Here is a 22,232-nt window from a genome sequence, read left to right as displayed (position 1 = left end):
TGAGTTGAGTTACAACTGAAAATTAACTCAATTTCTTGCTGTGTGGCTGCAGCCTGACCTGCTGAGTATTTCCTGCTTGCAGTCACTAATTTCTTAATGTTATCTTCAAAATAGAAACAGTACTGTTTCAATTGCATCCTACCATTTTTGTTTTCAAATTGAGAATTTGATTTTTTTGGGGTCTAAAAAGTCAAAAGTAGCTCATTTTAGCAAACATTGAGCCATTGCCATGATTGCGACCCACTGTGAGAAAATTAAGACCGACAGTTCACTCATCCTTAAATACATGGTCCATTATTCTTTGAAGCCTAAAGGTTTGCTGTGAGAGGTAATCAATGCGAAAAATTGGCAACATTAGCTAACTCAAATGGTACCGTTTAAAGCCTTTGCACTACAGCACAGTAAGTTTTATGGCAGATAAATTACCTCATAGCAGATTTCATTCATATTACCCTTTAATCCAATGTGGGGAAACTGTGTGCTATCCTTTTACTGAAACAAATAAAGAACATTTGAATGTTAAGTTAACTGTGTGTCTGATTGTATAATGCCATTGTCAGCTTACAGAGATGCTTCAATACATCCATTATACCCGGATTGTCACATTTGCTCTACTCTATCAATGCACTGGTATTTTTCTGATGGGTGCTCATTTAACATGAAGATACTGCTCTAGATACCACTTTTGGCTACAATTGGCATTTTCCAAACTTGTACCTGTGCACTGCAACACAGCAGAGCAGAACATACTGGAAATTGGATGTAGGGACCATTTGACCTCCCCTGCTGCCCTGAGCCTTGCTACCAAGGCCAGGCACATTCTATAAGCTGAAGTCAAATACATCAATGATTTGGATGAGAACATACGGGGCAAAATTAGCAAGTTTGCTGATGATACAAAAGTGGGTGGTTATGCAGATAGTGAAGATGGACTGTATAACCACATGGTATGCCAGCTGCTCAGAAAAGGACAGGGAGGCCCTTCAGAGGGTCATCACGACGGCCCAGAAGATCATCGGCTGCTCACTGCCCTCCCTGGAGCACCTGTTCAGCCTGCGCTGCCTCAGTAGAGCAGGAAAAATAATAAAAGACCCATCCCACCCCGGCCACCGTCTGTTTGTTCTTCTGCCCTCTGGTCGACGTTTCAGGTCGATCAAATCCCGAACAAACAGACTCAAGAACAGTTTTTACCCCAGGGCCATACGAGAAGTGAACACTACTTTCTGCAATAGGTCACACTGTTAAAACTTTTGTATGTAATATATTGGTATTTATTTATTTTGCATTTATTGCATATGTTTTTTACGCACCGTCAGGATTGCTATTTTTTAATTTTGTTGCACTTGTTGCAACGACAATAAATGAATATTATTATTATTATTATTATGGTTGTGAAAGATTGCCACAGGATCTGAATCGATTGGCCAGGTGAGCTGAGGAATGGTTGATGGAATTTAATACAGAGGTGTGAGGTGTTTTGGGATGTCTAACAACGGCAGGACCTACACAGTGAATGGTGGGCCTCTGGGGAGTGTTGCGGAGCAGAGGGATCTAGGAGTGCAGTGGCATGGGTCCTTGAAGGTCGAGTCGCAGGTAGATAAGGTGGTCAAAAAGGCGTTTGGCACATTGGCCTTCATCAGTCAGAGTATTGAGTATAGAAGTTGGGGGGTCATGTTGCAGTTGTATTAGACGTTGGTGAGACCGCATTTAGAATATTGTGTTCAGTTCTGGGCACCATGTTATAGGAAAGATATTGTCAAGCTTGAAAGGGTTCAAACTCCATCATCAAGTTTGCTGATGACACTGTGATGGTGGGCCGGATCTCCGACTACGATGAGAAGGCCTACCGGGAGGAGGTGGCTGATCTGGCACTCTGGTGTCGGGACAATAGCCTCCTTTTGAATGTCAAAAAAACTAAGGAGCTGATTGTGGAATTTAGAAGGGCTCAACATCCAAGGACGTACACGCCACTGGAAATAAATGGGTCTACTGTGGATAGGGTGAGCAGTTTTAAATACCTGGGAGTCCACATCAAAGAGGATCTGACATGGACAACACACATTGCCGCACTGGTGGGTAAGGCAAAGCAGAGTGTCTCTGAGGATCCTTCAATGCTTCTATTCTGGGGGCGTAGAGAGCATCCTGTCCGGCAACATCACAGTTTGGTTTGGGAATAGCTCTGCCCAGGACAGGAAGGCCCTGCAGAGAGTAGTGCATTTGGTAGTACACTCGCCCCCCTGCAGGACCTATACATCAGGAGGTGCAGATCAAGAGCAAGCAAGATTATGAGGGACCCCTACCACCCCAGCAACGGACTGTTCCAGCTGCTACGGTCAGGCAAATGCCTCCGCTGTCATGCTGTGAAAATGGAGAGGATGAGACAGAGTTTCTTCCCACAGGCCATCAGGACTGTTAACTATTATAACTCCAGCGACTACATTTTCTTTTCTGTATTAATTTTAATTTATATGCTGTAATTGTAACTTTTTTTTGCACAATCCGCAGGCATTGCCACTTTCATTTCACTGCACATCGTGTATGTGACAAATAAACTTGACTTGACTTGACAAGATTTATGAGGATGTTGCCAGGACTGGTGTCAAGGGTTATGAGGAAAAGACAGGGGAATGGGGTTGCGAGGGAAAGATAGATCAGCTATGATTGAATGGTAGAGTAGACTCAATAGGCCAAATTGTCTAATTCTGCTCCTATGACTAATGAACTCATGGAACAGACACACTTAAATAAAGACAAAGTTCCACTTCGTCTTACTCTCCCCTCCTAATGTTGCAACAAATATGGATCTATGAGCATTTAATTTTAGTTTAGTTTAGAGATACAGTATGGAAACAGGCCCTTTGGTCCACGGAGTCAGCTCTGAGCAGCAATCCCCGCAACTAACAGGACACTACAATTTTACCAAAGCTATTTAACCTACAAACTTGTACATCTTTAGAGTGTGGGAGGAAACTGGAGATCCTGGGTAAAACCCACGCAGATCACAGGGAGAACGTGCAAACCGTACAGGCAGCACCCATAATCAGGATCGAACCAGGTTCTCTGGCATTGTATGGCAGCAACACTACCACTGTGCCACCATGCTGCCTAACAGCTTAAAGAATAGATTTTTGTATCTATTGCCTTTAATAATGGCTTTGAAAATATTTTATTTTCCAGATTCAATTATTGCAGGCTCTGGCTGGCCTCGATCTGCTCTCCATAAAGTTGAGCTCATCCAAAATTCTCTTTGCCTTAATGTGTTTTTCCTAATATGTTTGCTAATTGCATGAGTGCCTATTCGCCTTCACTGGGGCACCGTGATTTAAGAATTTTCAAATCCCTCTCTGGTCTATTGCCTCTTTAGCTCTGTAACTTCTACAGCACAATAACCTGATGTATGGGTCTGACAAACATCCTTGATTTTGACCATTTCCTCTTTGGAAATCATGTGTTTAGTTGACCTGGTACAAACCCATGGAACTTCCTCTCTGTACCTCTATTCTTTTACCACTGCCTTCTTTGAATTTTGCTTAAAATCTACCCTTTGACCACATTTATGGTCACCTTCGCCAATCGTTCTGTTCACACTGTATGTGATCAATCTGGCGAGCAGTTCTATTTACTTTCCAGTAAATAATTGGCCTCTAGGTTCCTCATCAGCCACCTGACATCGTGGAGCTTCTGCCTAGTGGTTAAAACCCTCTGAACCTATATACTGGAGCATCAGGGATATAAAGATTGAACTTGTGAAATATAATAAAATATAAATGACATTCATTTGACACAGACTAAATTAACAGCAGTTTATGAATGATTTAGAGTGAATCCATGTGAAATTCCAAGATTAGAATTATTCAAAATAAAAATGTGAGGGTCAACAGAAGAAAAGACAGATTCAAGCCTTGGTGTACTAATGCAGATCATTAACTCCTCTTTCCACTGCTATTTACAGCATTTGTTCATATTTCAAGATATTGTGTTTGGTTTCTTTGACCCTTAACTAGTATCAGTGTTGCCAAATTATTAATAAACTAAGCTCCATGAACATGATAATCAGTAATAAAGAGCTTTCTAGTGCATTATAAGCAGTTGTGACAGTTGTGTTTGAAAGAGGCAAGTTTGTAGACAATCTCCAGTAATTGTGCAGATTCATACCACAAAACCTTAATTGAGAATTTCTATTGACAGCATCAAAAGAATGTGCAGGAATGGCAAAGTCCAAACTGAACTAGGTGCTGCCTCCTGCTAACGTCACAAATATGTTTCAGTACAACAATAAAAAGTTATTGGAAATAGTTGGTACAAAGAATATCGCTAAAGCACTATTGCTGATGTACTGCAGGGAACTAACTTTAGAAAGTATAATTATGACTTTTTCTGATTGTGACATAATTATAACAGAAAATTCTGGAAACACTTTGACCTGAACCATTAACTCTGGTCCTTTTTTTCCCCAGGTGCATCCTGATCTGTTGAGTATTTTATAGTATTTTCTGTTTTTATTTCAGATTTCCAGCATCCAGATATTATGCATTGGGATAGATATGGGGCGATTGGGAATAGACAGCATGGTTTTGTGTCTTACAAATCTGATCAAGTTTTTTGAAGAAGTAACTAAAAAGGTTGTCATGGGCATAGACGTTGTCTATATGGACCTCAGCAAGGCATTTGATAAGGTTCTGCTTGGAAGGTTGGATCGCATGGGATCCAGTGAAAGCCAGCCGACTGGATAGAGAATTGGCTTCGTAGAAGGAAGCAGAGGATGATGGTGGAAGGCTGTTTTTCAGACTGGAGGCCTGTAACTAGTGGTGTGCCTCAGGTATCAGTATTGGGCCATTGCTGTTTGTGGCTTATAACAATGATTAGGATGAGAATGTACAAGGCATAATTAGTAAGTTTGCAGATGATACTAAAGTGGGTAGTATCGCAAATAGCAAAAATGGTTATCATAAATCACATCAGTTGGGCAAGTGGGCTGATGAATGGTTAATGGAGTTTAATACAGATAAGTGTGAGGTGTTGCATTTTGGGAAGTCAAACCATGCAGGACTTTCACAGTAAATGGCAGGGCCCAGGGAAGTATTGGTGAGCAGGGGGGTCTAGGACTGCAGGTATATAGTTGCCTGAAAGTGGCTTCACAAGTAGATAGGGTGGTCAAGAAGGTTTTCAGTACATTGGCCTTCATCAGTCAGGGTATTGAGTACAGGAGTTGGGATGTTAGATTACAGGTGTACAAGAATTGATGAGGCAACATTTGGAGTATTGTGTTCAGTGTTGGTCACCCTGTTATAGAAAGAATGTCATTAAGCTGGAAAGAGCACTGAGAAGATTTCCAAGAATGTTGCCAGGATGAGGGGCTGAGCTATCGGGAAAGGTTGGGTAAGCTAGCCAATTCCTTGGAGTGCATGAGGCTGAGGTGCGATCTTATAGAAGTGTATAAGATCATGAAGGGAAAGCTAGGGTGAATATACAGAGTCTTTTACCCAGAATAAGGGACATAGGTTTAAGGTGAAAGGGGAAAGGTTTAATAGGAACCCGAGGCAATTTTTTTTTCCACACAGTGGGTGGTGGATATATGGAACAAGCTGCCAGAGGAGGTAATTGAGGCAGGTATAATAACAACATTTAAAAGACACTTGGACAGGTACATGGATAGGAAAGCTTAAGAAGGATATGGACCAAAAGTGGGGAGGTGGACCAGCGTAGATGGGACATCTTGGTTGGCATGAACAATCTGGGCCGAAGAGCTTTTTTCCATGCTGTATAACTCTCTGACAATATATTGTTCATTTACCGTGACATAATAGTGCTCAGTTTTAGTTTCAGTGTTTCAATTTGCTTATAACAATAATATGATACAAATATTTTTAATAATTCAAGATTTTGTCACGGCCGATATTATCAGCATCATCCTTAACACCCTTGAAAAGGTTGACCGGAGTACAAGCAATGAAACTTCTTGGCCTCCCACCCACCTTCGACCCACACCAGTTTGCCTACAGAGCAAATAGGTCTACAGGGGATGCCATCGACACTGCTCTTCACACTGCACTGACCCACCTTGAACACCAGGGGAGCTATGTGAGGATGCTCTTCCTCGACTTCAGCTCTGCCTTTAACACGGTCATCCCGAGCAGACTGGTCACCAAACTTTCCGACCTTGGATTTTCCCAAACCATCTGCCAATGGATCAAGGACTTCCTGACCAACCGCCCCCAGACAGTCAAAATAGGCCCTCACCTCTCCTCCACCATTACACTGAGCACCGGCTCACCACAGGGCTGTGTGTTGAGCCCCATCCTTTACTCCCTCTACACTCACGACTGCGCCCCCACCCATCCCACCAACACCATCATCAAGTTCGCGGATGACACGACTGTGGTTGGACTCATCTCAGAAGGAGATGAGACAGCCTATAGGGATGAAATCCAAAGGCTGGCAGCATGGTGTTCAGTGAACAATCTGGTCCTGAACTCCTCCAAAACAAAGGAACTTATAATTGACTTTAGAAAAACCAGTGGAGATTACGACCCACTCTACATCAATGGGGTCTGTGTGGAAAGGGTACCAGCTTTCAGATTCCTGGGTACGCACATCGCAGAGGATCTCACCTGGTCTACCAACACCATCACCACAGTAAAGAAGGCACAGCAGAGACTCCACTTCCTGAGGATCCTCAGGAAAACCAACCTGCAGGAGAAGCTCATGTTGTCCTTCTATCGCTGCTCCATCGAGAGTGTGCTGGCATACTGTATAACCACATGGTATGCCAGCTGCTCAGAAAAGGACAGGAAGGCCCTTCAGAGGGTCATCACGACGGCCCAGAAAATCATCGGCTGCTCACTGCCCTCCCTGGAGCACCTGTTCAGCCTACGCTGCCTCAGTAGAGCAGGCAAAATAATAAAAGATCCATCCCACCCCGGCCACCGTCTGTTTGTTCATCTGCCCTCTGGTCGACGTTTCAGGTCGATCAAATCCCGAACAAACAGACTTAAGAACAGTTTTTACCCCAGGGCCATACGAGAACTGAACACTACCTTGCACTAGGCAACACCGTTAAAAAATCGGTCATATAATTGTATTTAATTGTATTTATGTATTTATTTGTTTTTGCATTTATTGCATATATGTTTGTACGCACCGTCAGGATTGGCTATTTTTTAATTTCGTTGTACTCGTTGCAATGACAATAAATGAATATTATTATTATTATTATTTCTTCAATGCTATTTGGAAGAGAGCTCCAGAACTTTGGCCAGCACTCATTTTCCTAGTTTGCCATACTGTAAATAAACACAGTTCAGTTTGTTCAGTTCTATTTCCACCCTTCATGCTTAAAAAGATCAGTCCAATAATTACATCCAAGAATATGAGACAGTTAGATAACTGGAGTGTGAGATACTCCAGCCTACATTAGCTTTTCACAGCATGCTGATGTTCCAGTGGTCTGGGCTCTTGCACTCATGTACAGCGCCGCTGAGTATGCCGCCCCAGCATGGTGCCGCAGTGCTCATACCAGCAAGCTGGACACCACCCTCAACGACACCATGCGGATCATCACTTGCTGTCTACACCCTACTCCGACGGATCTCCTGCTGGTGCTCGCAGGTATCGCACCCGCCAAGCTTCGCGGAGAGTTCTTTACTTATCGGGTGGTGCGCAAGGCCCCATCGGACGCCAAACATCCTTTGCACCACCTCGCCCAGGATTCACAGCAACAGGGACCTCAACGTTGTCATCTCATCACCCTTTCTCCCGTCATGCAGCGACCCTCTGTGGCTCCGGTTTCAACATACCAGGAGCATGGAGAACCAGCTGGGAACAGACATCGCGACCTCCTCAATTCACTGTCTCACCGAACACCACAGCCCTACCCGGCTCGGACATGCCCCGCAAAGAGTGGACCAGTTCCGCACAGGGGTCGGCCAGTTCAACGCCAACATGCATCAACGTTCATCAAAAGCCTGCATGTGTGGAGCAGACCAGCAAACTGCGCAGTGCATCATTTTCAACTGCGCTGTCCTCCGTCCCCCTGGTGGAGGGGTAGACCTCACGGCCCTCAACAACAGCACATTGCACTGGCTACAGCGCCTGAAGGGTGTTACATAACTTCTGCTGCCTCAAACGCAAGAAGAAGAAGAAGTGGTCTGGGCCTTAGGGATACCGAGAACATTTATGATTAGTGGTCTGCCTCATCTTTAATACTTGGCCAAGAATAAGAAGAGGAGATGGTTATAAAATTTTAACGCCTATTATCTTTCAATCTCTTATACTGCCAAGAAAAGATGAGTGAAAGGCAGTAATTTATCTACAATATGCACTTTCCCTTTCTTTACATCCATTCTCTCTCACCATTATAGCAGGTTCTTTAGAGTCACAGACATTATCCCACCAAAAATGTACATTTGGTCCATTGTCTTGATGCTTTACACATTTTAACAGCTACCATTGTAATCCTAGCTCCTTCACATCTTTTAACTTTCCTTATACATGGACAGAATCACTTTGAGGACAGAGAATGGGTTAAATAGAATGAATTAACTGCACTGATAAGCAATAGATATTTAACTATGCTGCAGATAATTCCCAAGATAAATAGATATGAAACTGTTGGTAGGGTACAGAAAACTGGGTCAATTAAAGAGAAATAGATTGGTTACATAGAAGAGTAAGTCAGGGAATGAGAGAACAGTATTGGGATTCTTACAGTCTCCACAGACATTTTCTTTGCTTTCTCTGCCCCTCCTCTCTGCAACTTAAAGCTTATTTTCTTGCTTCTCGTATACTGGTAAAAATGACTGAGACAATTACTCTGTTTTTCTTTCCACGGTGCTGTCTGAGCCACTGAATATCTCCTACATTTTCAGTTTTTGATCCATTATTTTTTCTTGGTTTACTGCTGCAGGATCTATGCGTCTCTTAACTTTTCAGGCTCCTCTCTACACATCCAACTAAAATATAACCTCCACCATTGTTCCATAAGCAATGCCATAGGAGATAAACATAAATATCTAATTGAATTATACACAGAAATTCTACTGATCATCATAGTGCAACAGGCGCTCATACTGTTAAGAGTTTGACCCGATGGAAGGGATTACTATTCTATTTACATACTGCTCCTTCATGTTGAAAGATTTATTTTTGATAGGGTGTCAGGGGTTTTGGAGAGTAGGGCAGGAGAATGGATTTAAGAGGGGAAGATAGATCAGACATGATTGATTGGTGGAGTTGGCTTGATGGGCCAAATGGCTAATTCTGCTCCTATCACCTATGAAGATGAAAGCATGAGGTGACACACTATTTAGGTAAGCAGAAAATTCTCACAAGATCTAAAAGGGAAATGGATTGAATAAATGCTTTAGTGTGAAAAGTAAGGAAACTCCAAGAAAGAGGAAAAAATAATGACCTCAAATAATCAGTGGAAAAGTATTTCTTCATTTAAAATTACAGCTGGAACTGCAACTTGAAGAAAATGCTGGGGATATTAAATTAGTGCTCATTTCTAACATGTCATAAGGATATTTCTTAATTAAAAGTTGAATCGGGTTGGGGTTCAGTCACTGCCAAGGAACTTCAGCCACAATATCCTGGAGCACTTCGTTAGCAACCATAACAATCTCCCTATTTGAAAAATATGACTTCATATGCCAATTGAAGTTTTTCATTTGGATCAAAGCTGAGATTAAATCTAGAGCCAGATGGTCCCATCAAAATCCAAACTAGGCAGTGGTGTGCCATTGCCACTGACGGATTCCATCATTTTGCTGATCATTGAGAAGAGACTGAGTCAATGGCAATTAGCTAGATTTGTTTTATCCTCCTCTAAACAGGATATGCCTGGGCAATTTTCCACATTATCTAGCAGATGCCAACAATGTAATTATATTGGAACAGTTTGGGTGGTTTTACAGCTCGCTCTGGAGTGCAAATTCACCATATCACAGCAGGGCTGTTGTCTAGTCCCATAGCCTCAGATCAGTTTCAGCTTTCACTTTTAAGTTTGATATTATGGTTAAATTCGATATTTTGACACTGCATTCTGTTTTCTGTCCTTAAGTATAGATCATAGAATAGTACTCACAGGGCAGGCCCTTTGCCCTGCCATGTCCGTACTCAACATGATGCCAGCACCATGGAGCACATAATCCATACAGCTCCATTCCCTGCATATCCATATGCCTATCCCAAAGTCTTCTAAATGCCACTAATGTATCTGATGAACTTTGATCAAAAGGCCTTTAAATCACTCCCACACGTCAGATGTTGACTCATTATACAAACAACTGCTCCCAATGTAACCCAGTGTAACCTTCCCAGCTCCTGCCTAATAACGTTGTCATGTGTAGGAAGAAACTGCAGATGCTGATTTACACTGAAGATAGACACAAAAAGGAATAGGTGACATTTCGAGTCGATAGGCTTTGTTTGCCTTACCCCTTCTTGCTATTCGAAATAATCTTAAAACTTATGGACTTCTTATCGCTAGCCCCCAAATGTTTTTTCACTGAAAACCAGTCATCTGGCCAGGCTCAGATCCCAACACAGGTCCAATATGTTCCCTTCTCGAGTTGGACTATAATCATACTGTTTCAAGAAACTCTCTTGGATACACCTCACAAATTCTGCCTTGTATGAACTTTTGACACTGAGCAAGTCCCAGATAACATTGGGGAGGTTGAAGTTACCCACTAGGTCTCCCTGATTAGTAGAGCAAGTCCTCTAATTCCTCTGTCTTTTACCTCTCGCTCGATCACATCTGAAACTTAAAAAGCCCAGAACTTTGAGCTGGCAGTTGTGCCCCTCTCACAACCACATTTCTGCAATGGTCACAACATCATACACTGATACTGAGTTAATCTGCTTTCTCCACAGTCTGCATTGAAATAAAAACATTTCAGCCCATCAGCATTATCATTTTCCCTCACCTTTCCCTGCCTGCCCTTCCATTGAGACTTACTGGTTCTAACCTCTAACTTCACTCCTTCCAATTTATAACCTTCTGCCCTGGTTCCTACACCCATGCCTCTCTAGTTTAATTCCTCCTGAGTAAGCCAGTTCCTTTTGCAAAGCGACACTGCCCTATTGTCTTCCTATTTCATTAGTCTTAATTTTATTAGCCTTTCATAAATTATACATTAATAAAATCCATGGCAATCACATTCTCATATTTCACAGTTCCTTATGACATGAGAGGTAATTCAGCCCATTGAATCCATGCCACACTCAGTCAGATATCACCTTCACGCTAAAGGCAATCACTTTCACCTTGTCTCTGAAATTCAAGTCTTTCCAATCCCATCTGTTCCGTTTCCTGATTTATTTCCCAGTAAACTATTCTCTCTCACTATTCCCTCAAAATCAATGCCCCCTGATTTTCCTAAAACATATCTATATTAGGAATAATTTACACTACCCAATTAACCTAACAAACAGTTCATCTTTGGGGTGTGGGAGGCAACTGAAGCACATGGAGTTATTTGTTATCTGGAGGAGGTATAAAAATCAGGTAGTTACTACATAGTCATAGAGTGATACAGTGTGGAAACAGGCCCTTCAGTGCAACTTGCCCACACCAGCCAACATGTCCCAGCTACACTAGTCCCACCTGCCTGCATTTGGTCCATATCCCTCCAAACTTGTCCTATCCATGCACTGTACCTGTCTAACAGTTTCTTAAATGTTGGGATAGTCCCAGCCTCAACTACCACCTCTGGAAGCTTGTTCCATACACCCACCACCTGTTGTGTGAAAAATGTACTCCTCAGATTCCCCTACTCTAAGCAAGAGATTCTGTGCATCTACCCGATCTATTCCTCTCATGATCTTATACACCTCTATAAGATCACCCCTCATCCTCCTGCACTCCAAGGAATAGAGACCCAGCCTACTAACCTCTCCCTATAGCTCAGACCCTCTAGTCCTGGCAACATCCTTGTAAATCTTCTCTGAACCCTTTCAAGATTGATAATATCTTTCCTATAAAGGTGCCCAGAACTGAACATAATACTCTAAATACGGTTCACCAATGTCTTATTCAACAGCAACATGACCTCTCAACTTCTATACATGTATGAAGAATTTAGACAGACAATTAAACAGGCAAGGCACAGAAGGATCCCGTTCTAATGCAGGAAATGGGATGAATGTAGAATAGCAAAAAGGGTCGGCATGGATGTAGTGGGGCGAAGGACCAGTTTCTGTGTCATATTATGCTACCTGGGGAAACCCATGCAGTCATAAGGAGAACATGCAAAGTTCACACAGCCACCTGCCCATGGGATTAGGATCAAACTCGAGTGGCTGAAGCTGTGAGAAGGCTGCACCATCTGTGGTGTCACTGAGTTGTCCTCTGTTACCTCATCAAAAAACAAACATGGGTTTGGCCAGCATGACTTTCCATTTACAAATCAATTTTGGCTCTCCTTAATTATTCATTTCGTTCCATGTGCACATTATTATTAATGAGTCCATGAATATTGTTTGTAAAACCTTATCCACCCACCCATTGGGAATGATGAGACTTCAAAGGAGTGCAGTCCATACTTTGGCACAATTTAGCAATGACACATCATAGAGGAATGAACAAAGCATGTAAATGAAGTTGTTCTCGGGCATTAGGGGGCCTGTGATGACTAGTAACATTTCTACTCTCATGAACAAGTTTGCTACACATGCAAGACCCACCACAGCACCAGAGACCCATATTTGATCCTAACCATGGGTGTTTGTACATTCCCTGTGACCTGCATGGGTTTTCTCCAGGAACTCTGGTTTCCTCCAACAGTCCAAAGAGTTGTAGGTTCTCCTACAGGTTTGTAGGTTAATTAACTTAATAAAATTGTAAATTGTCCCTAGTGTGTGTAGGATAGTGTTAGTGTGCGGGGATCACAGATCAGCTTGGACAGTGGGCCAAAGGGCCTGTTTCCACGCTGTATCTCTAAACTAAACAGAGCTTTTTAATCATTTGGCACCTTCTCTGTATTTGGGGAAGATTGGAAGGTAATGGCAAGTCGTTTCGTTTCTCCACCACAATTCATTAGCATCCAGTGATTCACTCTATCCAGACCAGGCAACATATCCACCTGAAGCTAGCCAATGCTACCATATCACACGCCTAACAATTTTCACCCCTTCCATTGCCTGTGCCAATATGTTGTCAGCATCATTTTCCTGACTGAACACAATATTTTCTTCCAGCTGGATCCTCTCTCTTCTCCATCCAGCCCTTTTCTAGTGCAAATTGCCCTTTTTGGAGGTATCTCTGGCCCCAGAATGCCCTAAATGAAAAGAACGCGAAGACCTCTTGAACCATACCACAAGCCATCTTCCTTAACTTCCTGTGACACCTCCTACCAGCACACTATGTGGGAATATGCATAGATTACTCCTGTCAGAATTCTGTTTGTTTTTTAATTTAACTGGTTGTCTAGCTCCATTAATTCTTCATTAGACGTCCTCACCATGTCATTGGTATTATCATGCACCATGACTTCTGGCTTGCTTTCTTCCTTCTGCAGAATAATCTATAGCCCCCAAATACCTTTGAATAATTTCATTTACATGCTTTCTCGGTTACCTTGTGCCATTCCTTGGTGCCGAAGTATGGACTTCACTACTTTGAAGTCCCATCACTCCCAGCAGTCGACAGTACTAAGCACCATTGCAAGACTCCTACACTCTCTACATTTTCCTTTCTCTCAGATGTCCATTAATTACCAACTCAAACTCTTTCTGTCTGAGGGTTGGTCAAACCCTGGATCCAGGACATCCTCAGACCCTGATACTCCAAAGTGACTACATCTGCCCCTCAGGCTTGGGAACCTGAAGCTTGTGTGTTTTTTTCCTATATTCATCATTCTCCAGAACACATGGTGCTTATGTTGCTTATGACTCAGGAATTGCAAACAAGATACCTTGGCTGCTGATCCATGATCTAAAACAAAATTAGTTTCCTCTTTTAGAATGCAGTTAGTATCTTCTTCAATTATTAATTTTAATTATTGCCTGCACACTTCACTAATTCCTTCTCCTCCCACAACATCTTGTTTTATTAAATATTCGAACCGCACCTCATTCCTCAACTTCCTCACTCATCAACCTCAACATTGGGTATTCTGTAGAATTGGGCTTAATGGACTAACTCTCTGGCTTACCAAACACTCTGTGCTGTATTGCCTTTGACGTGATTAAGTAGAGCAAAAGAGAAGTTGAGCAATGGGAAAGCCCTTGCACATTCATTATTTCTCGTACCGCCATGAAAAACATGTCCAAATTTAAAATATAGTTTTTGTCACTTAGACATAACCAAAACCTGTTATCAATAGACTAATTAAATAGAGCGATGCTGGGTGGAATTCCATGAACCTACATAGTCACAGTAACTCATAGCAACCCGTCATTGTTTCAAGCATCAAAACAGGTTGAATGATAATTAAGTTGGAAAGGACGCAGAGAATATTTGCCAGGATATTGCTAGGACTCAAAGGCCTGAGCTATAAGGAGAGCTTGGGCAGGCTAGGATTTTATGCCTTGGAGTGCAGGAGGCTAAGAGATGTTCTTATAGATATGCATAAAATCATGACGAGAATAGATAGCATGAACGCAGTCTTTTTTTCTCAAGAAAGGGGAATCAAGAACTAGAGGGCATAGGTTTTAGGAGACAGGGGAAATATATAATAGTCCCAAGGGACTACCTTTTCCACTCAGGACATGATGGGTATATGGAACAAAGTGTCAGAGGACGCAGTTGATGCAGGTGCAGTAACAACATTTAAAAGATATTTGGGCATGTACTTGGATAGAAAAGGTTTAGAGGGATATGGGCCAAATGCAGACAAATGGGCCTACTTTAGATGGACATGTTGGGCTGAAGGATCAGTTTCCATACTGCATAACTCTATGTCTCTCTATAATTCATCTAACAGTAATTCAGATTACTACCTTGGCAACATTCATTGTAGTTTCATATCCTTTTTCTTCAGTTCTCCTGCCATTCGTTTGTGTTTACATTACATTCTCCCGGATAATATCACCACTGTCCAACCCTTAATCCCCCAATTCATACTTATTTTCCTTTAATCCTGCCCCAGGATTAAAGTGATAATTAACATTATCACTTCCAAACACATTGATATTCAAGCCAGCTGTCACACTGATCCTGCTCTTTCATCGTCTGCACCATTTCAGCTGCAGATTCAACAACTGTTTCTGTTTTACTTTTATTCTAACTTTCTTTGCATGAATTATCCCCATTTGCCAACTTCCCATCCAGTCAGGAAAACAGGAGTGTTGAACTGAAAATAATTTCAGGATTAACTGAAAAGAATTAAGAAAATATCACAACTTTATCGCTCCACAAAATGCAATCAACCGAATCATGGAAATGAAGAAACTTAACAGTGCGAAAGAGGGCCCCTTGGCCTATTGATCCAATGCCTGTTCTCTACACGAGCATTCAGCAGAGAAATTCCCCAGCTCTTTCCCCGCAGTCCTGCATTTTTCTCTCCACTGACCAACTGTAAAGTGGATGGATTATTTCGGGTTAATAACTGAACAATTTAAAATTTGGTACTTACTAATTTAAACTATCCATCCACAGCTTAAACAACAAAATTGTTGCTTTATTTAAAACAAATATATTTACTGGTAGGGTGTGTCATTCTAGGACTGGTATTCTAAGTATTCTGATACGTATTTCTGCTAGCCTCTGTTTGCTTGTCATTAAAGCTGAAATTACACTAGACCAGGGTTCACCTCCAGCTGAAAATTCCTTTGTATTCCATGATCGACTTCCCTGTCAAACCTCTCCGGCTACCATCCTGCAGACTACAGAATCATCCCAATGATACATTCTTTGAGAGGTGGAATTTGCTTTCTACAACTACTATTCTGGAGACAGATCCATCATCTTTCATAAGACGATATGGTGGGCATGTGCCACTGTTAGTAACCCTAGTCTCATCTCTAATCCTAGCCCTGCCTCTGCTCCACATTCTGGTTTCATCGGTTGTATAAAGTATGGCTGAAGACCAAGTGTGAATTCCTAAATTAGGAGAGGATTCTGATTCTGCTCAAACTTTCAGCTCTTCCACAGTTATAGGAGGAGTGTTATGCAAGGGAGTTCAGCTCCTACTGTTTCCAAAGACAGATGGCAGATTGCAATTGTGAAATTACCCCTTTTTAGTCCTACAGCAAAGAGAATGTCTGAAAATAACTGCAATAAATTAACAGCCTTTACTGTTTATAGCTTTATTATTTAGACAATGTAATTTTCCTGTTTAATTGAGACCTTGTATAATCAAATATAGGAGCTTGCATGAGGTTTATTTGAAGGTTACTGCAGGGGTGGTGTTGGGGATTGTGTGGCAGTGAAAGTGGCCTTGGGGCTGGTGTTTAATAGTATTATTGTAATTAATACATCATCAGTGATGTGGTTCCTTTCTCCTTCAAAGAAAAAGAAGCCAGTATAAATTCGGCAGGCAGAATCAGAAGAAACAATATAATTTACAAACCACAATTCTACAGGGGAGCCAGGAGCAACAAGACCTGGGGTGAGTGCACATAGTTTCTTGAAAATAGCAAGCTGGGTTGAGAAAGTGGTGAATAAAAAACATATGGAATGTTGGCCTTTATAAATAAAGCCAGAATGTGCAAGAGCAAGGAAGCACTGATGGATCTTTATAAAAAAACTAGTTCAAACACCATTGAACTACTTTGCCCCGCTCTGGATACTTTGCCCCTCTCAAGATAGATATAAAGGCAGGAATTACCAAGATTTTATATCAATGATTTAGATGAGAATGTACAAAGCAAGTATGTTTGCAGATGACACAAAAGTAGGTGGCATCATAGATAGCGAAGACAGTTATCAAAAATGATCAGTTGGGCAGGTGGGGTGAGGAATGGTTAATAGAGTTTTATACAGACAATTGCAAGATGTTGCATTTTGGGAAGTCAAACGAGGGCAGGACCTACACAGTGAACGGCAGTGCTCTGGAGAGTGCATAGAGCAGAGGGATGTTGTCGTGCAGGTACATAGTTCCATGAAAGTGGAGTCACAGGGAAGATGAGTGGGGGGGAGTTGGAGAGGGGAGTGGAGTGCGGGGGGAGGGGGGAGGGGAGAGTGGGGGGGGGGGGGGAGTGGGAGAGGAGAGGGGAGTGGGGGAGGAGAGGGGAGTGGGGGAGGAGAGGGGAGTGGGGGAGGAGAGGGGAGTGGGGGAGGAGAGGGTGCTGCACCAATGCAGGAGAGGTTTGGGCCCAACGGGTCCACTTGGTCTAGTATATTACTAAAGCTCTCATCTTGTTAGTTTGTTGGTTTGTCAGTTTGCTTGATCCCGAAATACAGCCAAAACGGTACACGATAGAGCAACAATTTCAGACCCACATTACTCACCATTGTCATGGGGTGGGCTGGAGAAAGTTTCATTCAAATTGGTGTTATATTTTTTAAGTTATTGACTTTTAAAAGTCTTTAAAAATCACTTTTCCATTTATCCGTCAGCCGCGTTCGACGTCACAATGGGACCCGCCTGAGTGACGGGAGTGGCAGCCAATGAGGGTGGGGGCTGCTGAGTCGTCAAGCTGCTGCTGCTGCTGCTGCTGAGCCGTCGAGCTGAACCTTTAATAAATGCGTTTCTCCCCGCCGAGAGGACCGGCGCCCATCCCGGCGTGCCCCATGCCTGATCTTCCTCCCGTGATGCAGCGCGGCAGCAGAGGGTCAAACAAGATGGCCATGCCAGCCAGCTGAGCTGCAGGAAAGGTTTCCACCCAACTGGCCCACGGCTCACTCTGGGCGATGCAATGGCCACCCGGGGCCGAGGTGAGTGGCTCCCTCTCCCCTTTTCTGTCCCCCCTTGCCCACCCATGGCCCCGGGGGACACTCCCCGGCTGCCAACGGGTCCACGGATCATCAGTTGGGAAGGTTTGCCGGGCCCGCAGGAGAGATTTGCACCCAACGGGGGTTGCCGCGCCCGCAGAAGCGCCCACAGGAAAGATTTGTACCCAACGGGTCCACGCCCGTCTAGTATTGGCTAAACGCAAGCAGATGGAACTAGTGTACAAGGGCATGTTGGGCAGAATGGCCTGTTTCCAGCTGTAAGACTATGAGAAATTGTTTTCATTGATGGAAGGATCAAGAACTAGAGGACATGGAGGGTCAAAAAGACCAGAAGTGGCACAAGGACACTTTTCTTTCACAGCAAGTGAAATGCACTTCCAGGGGTAGCAGTGCAACGAAATACAAGTGAAATGTTACTAAGCTCGCTGTGAAAGGGAAGAATCCATTCGGTTATGGAGAACGGATGGGAAAGTGGGACCAGCTGTATTGGTATTACATGGAACAAACATGTTTTATGTTTGGCCAAATGCCCTGCTTCTTGGTACAATTATTCTTAAATTCCAAAACATCCCCAAGTCTGTGTTTGCAAGTTGAACTGATCCCAAGAGTGGTGGGGTTTTCCAGTATAAAAGATATATTGGAGATATAAATTCAACATTTGACCCTGTAAAATCCTTGTTACTGAATGTATCAATCCACTGAAAAAAAATTAGATGATGAGCAATTAGCAAACAATGAGAAACAAAGTGAAGATGACAGCTGATTAGATTTGTGTAAGGGTACAATTACAACAAAATAAATCCTGAGACATGGATAATAGGTTGCTGCTGTTTACCTCTGTATCAGACAATTCCCTTTCTTCTTTTTGTGTAAATATTAATCTGTATATTTTTCTTCTGTGGTAGGAAGAACTGCAGATGCTGGTTTAAATCAAAGGTAGACACAAAAAGCTGGAGTAACTCAGCGGGACAGGCAGCATCTCTAGAGAGAAGGAATGGGTGACGTTTCGGGTCGAGACCTTTCTTCAGACTGATGTCAGGGGAGTGGGCTGTCAGGGGAGTGGGCGGGACAAAGATAGAATGTAGTCGGAGACAGTAAGACTGGTGGGTGACTTGGGAAGGGGGAGGGGATAAAGAGGGAAAGAAAGGGCTATAAATAGCCTGACATCAATCTGAAGAAGGGTCTCGACCCGAAACGTCACCCATTCCTTCTCTCCAGAGATGGTGCCTGTCCCGCTGAGTTACTCCAGCATTTTGTGTCTTTCATCTGTGGTGCCTGATCCCCAAGATATTCTAGATCACCATCTTCTATTTGTTTAAAACTAGTGTCCCTTAAAAATTAGTGCACTTCAAAGAGTTGCAAACTGAGAGCATCCATGACATGCTTGTGTGGTTACAAGCAGGTTTTGTATAGTTAATTATTATACTTATATCGTAATTTCCCAATTTTTTTTTAAAAAGGCAGATGTATGTGTCTCTTGCTGTGCTGTTTCCCCTAAGTTTTGGTCAAAATCTAAAATTAGCTTGTTGAATTAAGTCATCTTAGCAAAGGCCATTATCATTATTAATGAATGCACAAGTAGACTGAGGTAGTTGATCAACATCTTGTTTTCAAACATATGTTCTCCTGCTGTAATGTTCTCTAAATTGATTATATATTTTATTATTGAAGTCTTGATATTAGGGCACAAAGATGAATAGAATCGAGGTGTCTTTTTAAAGAAAAACAAATCATGCTTTGATAGTATTAATATAATATTCTTCATCTTGTGCCAACATAAAGGAATGTTGGTTTAAATTGCACATTTTAATGCAAAAGCCTGACGGGTAAAGCAGATGAGCTTAGGGCATAGATAGGTACATGTAACTGGGACATAGCCATTATGAAAACCTGGTCAAGAGAAGGGCAGGGCTGGCAGCTCAATGTTCCAGGGTACAGGTGCTTCAGGAGATAGAGAAGTGAGGGTAAAAGAGGAGGGGGGTGGTGTCATTGGTCAAGGAGGATGTCAAGGCAGTGGTCAGAGGTGATATTACAGACGATTCGTCTAATGAGGCTATATGGGTAGAGCTGAGGAACATGAAAGGGATGATCACCTTGTTGGGGGTGTACTCCAGGGTGTACCTAAATAGTCCACGAGAATTAGAAGAGCTAGGAGATTGAAGGCAGCTGCAGGTCTGTTGTAGTAGGATTTTAACTTTCCCAATATTGACTGGGAATATCATAGTGTGAAAGGTTTAGGCGGGGTGGAATTTGTGAAATGTGTTTAGATGAGGGCAATGATCTAGTATTGAGAAATTGGGAGGGGCAATGAATGAAGAGTTTGTGGATGAGCCTTTTGGGATCAGCGACCACTGTCCTATTAGGTTTAAGATAGTTATGGATAGGGACAGAGCGGGCCCACGAGTTAAAATGCTAAAATTGGTGCAAGGCCAACTTTGAGGGTTGATAGAGGAACTCGCTCAGTTTGATTGAAGTAGGTTGTTTGAACATCAGGAAAGTGGGATGTTTTTAAAAGAGTGCTGACAGGAGTTCAGGACATGCTTATTCCCTGTTAGAGTGAAGGGCAAGGCAGGCAAACATAATGAAGCATGGCTGATGAGAGAAATTGAGGCTTTGGTCAAGAGTAAGAAGGAGGCATGGGACAGGTATAGGCAGCTGGGATCAAGTGTATCTCCGAAGGAGTTTTGGGAACTATGGAGCAAGCTAAAAAAAGATCGGAAGAGCAAAAAGGGGACAGGAGATAGACAATAGACAATAGGTGCAGGAGTAGGCAATTCAGCCCTTCGAGCCAGCACCGCCATTCAATGCGATCATGGCTGATCACCCTCAATCAGTACCCCGTTCCTGCCTTCTCCCCATACCCCCTCACTCCGCTATCCTTAAGAGCTCTATCCAGCTCTCTCTTGAAAGCATCCAACGAACTGGCCTCCATTGCCTTCTGAGGCAGAGAATTCCACACCTTCACCACTCTCTGACTGAAAAAGTTATTCCTCATCTCCGTTCTAAATGGCCTACCCCTTATTCTTAAACTGTGGCCCCTTGTTCTGGACTCCCCCAACATTGGGAACATGTTTCCTGCCTCTATTGTGTCCAATCCCCTAATTATCTTATATGTTTCAATAAGATCCCCCCTCATCCTTCTAAATTCCAGTGTATACAAACCTAATTGCTCCAGATAGCTCTGGTAGATAACATTAAGGATAATCCCAAGAGATTTTATGTATTTATAGGAAAAAGGGGTAACCAGAGAGAGAGCGGGACCTCTCAGGAATCAAAGCGGTCAACTCTGCATGTAGCCACAGGAGATGGGCAAGGTCCTCAATGAGTATTTCTCCTCTGTTTTTACCGAGGAAAAAGAAAGGGGGATGGAGGAACTTGGGGCAGTCACTGGAATTTTGAACTTGATGAAATGGCACTAAACATGGCGGTGCGGCATTATATACAAAATGAATTTCACTATGTAATGTTTAATTGCAAATGTGACAATAAATATCTATTGAACCATTAAAGTATCCTGAGAGCAGTCAGTATTACAGTCAGGGAGGTGCTGAGGTCCTGATGCATATGAAGGTAGACAAATCTCCCGGGCCTGATCAGATATATCGGAGGACACTGTGGAAATTGCACGAGCCCTGGTGAGATTTACAAGCCATCATTAAATACAGGCAAGGTGCCAGAAGACTGGAGGGTGGCAAATGTTGTGCCTCTATTCAAGGAGGGCTGCAGGGAAAAGGCTGGGAATTTCAGGCCAGTGAGCATGTCTGTGGTCATTAAGCTACTGTAGCGACCATAGAGAATGGTCCGGGTCGTCGAACCCTCAGATTGGCCAGCAAGGTCACGTGTGAGCGCGACCGTAGGGATTGGTCCAGAGAGCGACATCGCTGATTGGCCAGCGTTGTCATGTGCGCTTTTGGCGCCCGAAATGTTAGTTCGGCGAAGTCTTCGAAGAAGACAGTAAGTTTTTGATGGTTGTCCTTTACCTTGTTGTTTAACTTTGTATTCGAATATTGCGGCTGCAATAAACTTCTTCTACAACCAACAAGTTTTCGGACTCGCCATATTGGTGACCCCGACGTGATCTGGACGATCACCGACTATGCAGGAACACGACGCCTCGTTGTTGATTGCCGTGCCTGGCACACCGGAGTTAAGCGCGGTAAGCGTTCACCTTCCGTTGTTTTGGACACATTCACCGCAATCTTGGTTTGTCCACACCGAAGCCCAATTTCATATAAAGAACATATCGGCCAACTCGACGAAGTATTACTACCTCGTCAGCGCTCTATCACCGGAGACGACCACACGCGTGATGCGGTTCATCGTTAATCCGCCTGCGGAAAGCAAGTACGAGGCAATGAAGAAATTGTTACTGCGAACCTTCGGGTTTAATAGG

At 43.0% G+C, this 22,232-nt stretch overlaps 1 long non-coding RNA gene across 1 annotated transcript in view; it reads right to left on the bottom strand.

Moving 5' to 3' along the window:
• The window catches only part of LOC144593645 (uncharacterized), an 80,116-nt gene that overhangs the window by 9,660 nt on the left and 48,224 nt on the right, over nt 1–22,232 (bottom strand). The window lies entirely within an intron of this gene.

This window comes from Rhinoraja longicauda, chromosome 5 (assembly GCF_053455715.1).
Source record: "Rhinoraja longicauda isolate Sanriku21f chromosome 5, sRhiLon1.1, whole genome shotgun sequence".
Taxonomy (NCBI): Eukaryota; Metazoa; Chordata; class Chondrichthyes; order Rajiformes; family Arhynchobatidae; genus Rhinoraja; species Rhinoraja longicauda.
The sequence above is the reverse complement of the archived record's forward strand: the minus strand, read 5'-3'. Positions and strand labels throughout refer to the sequence as shown.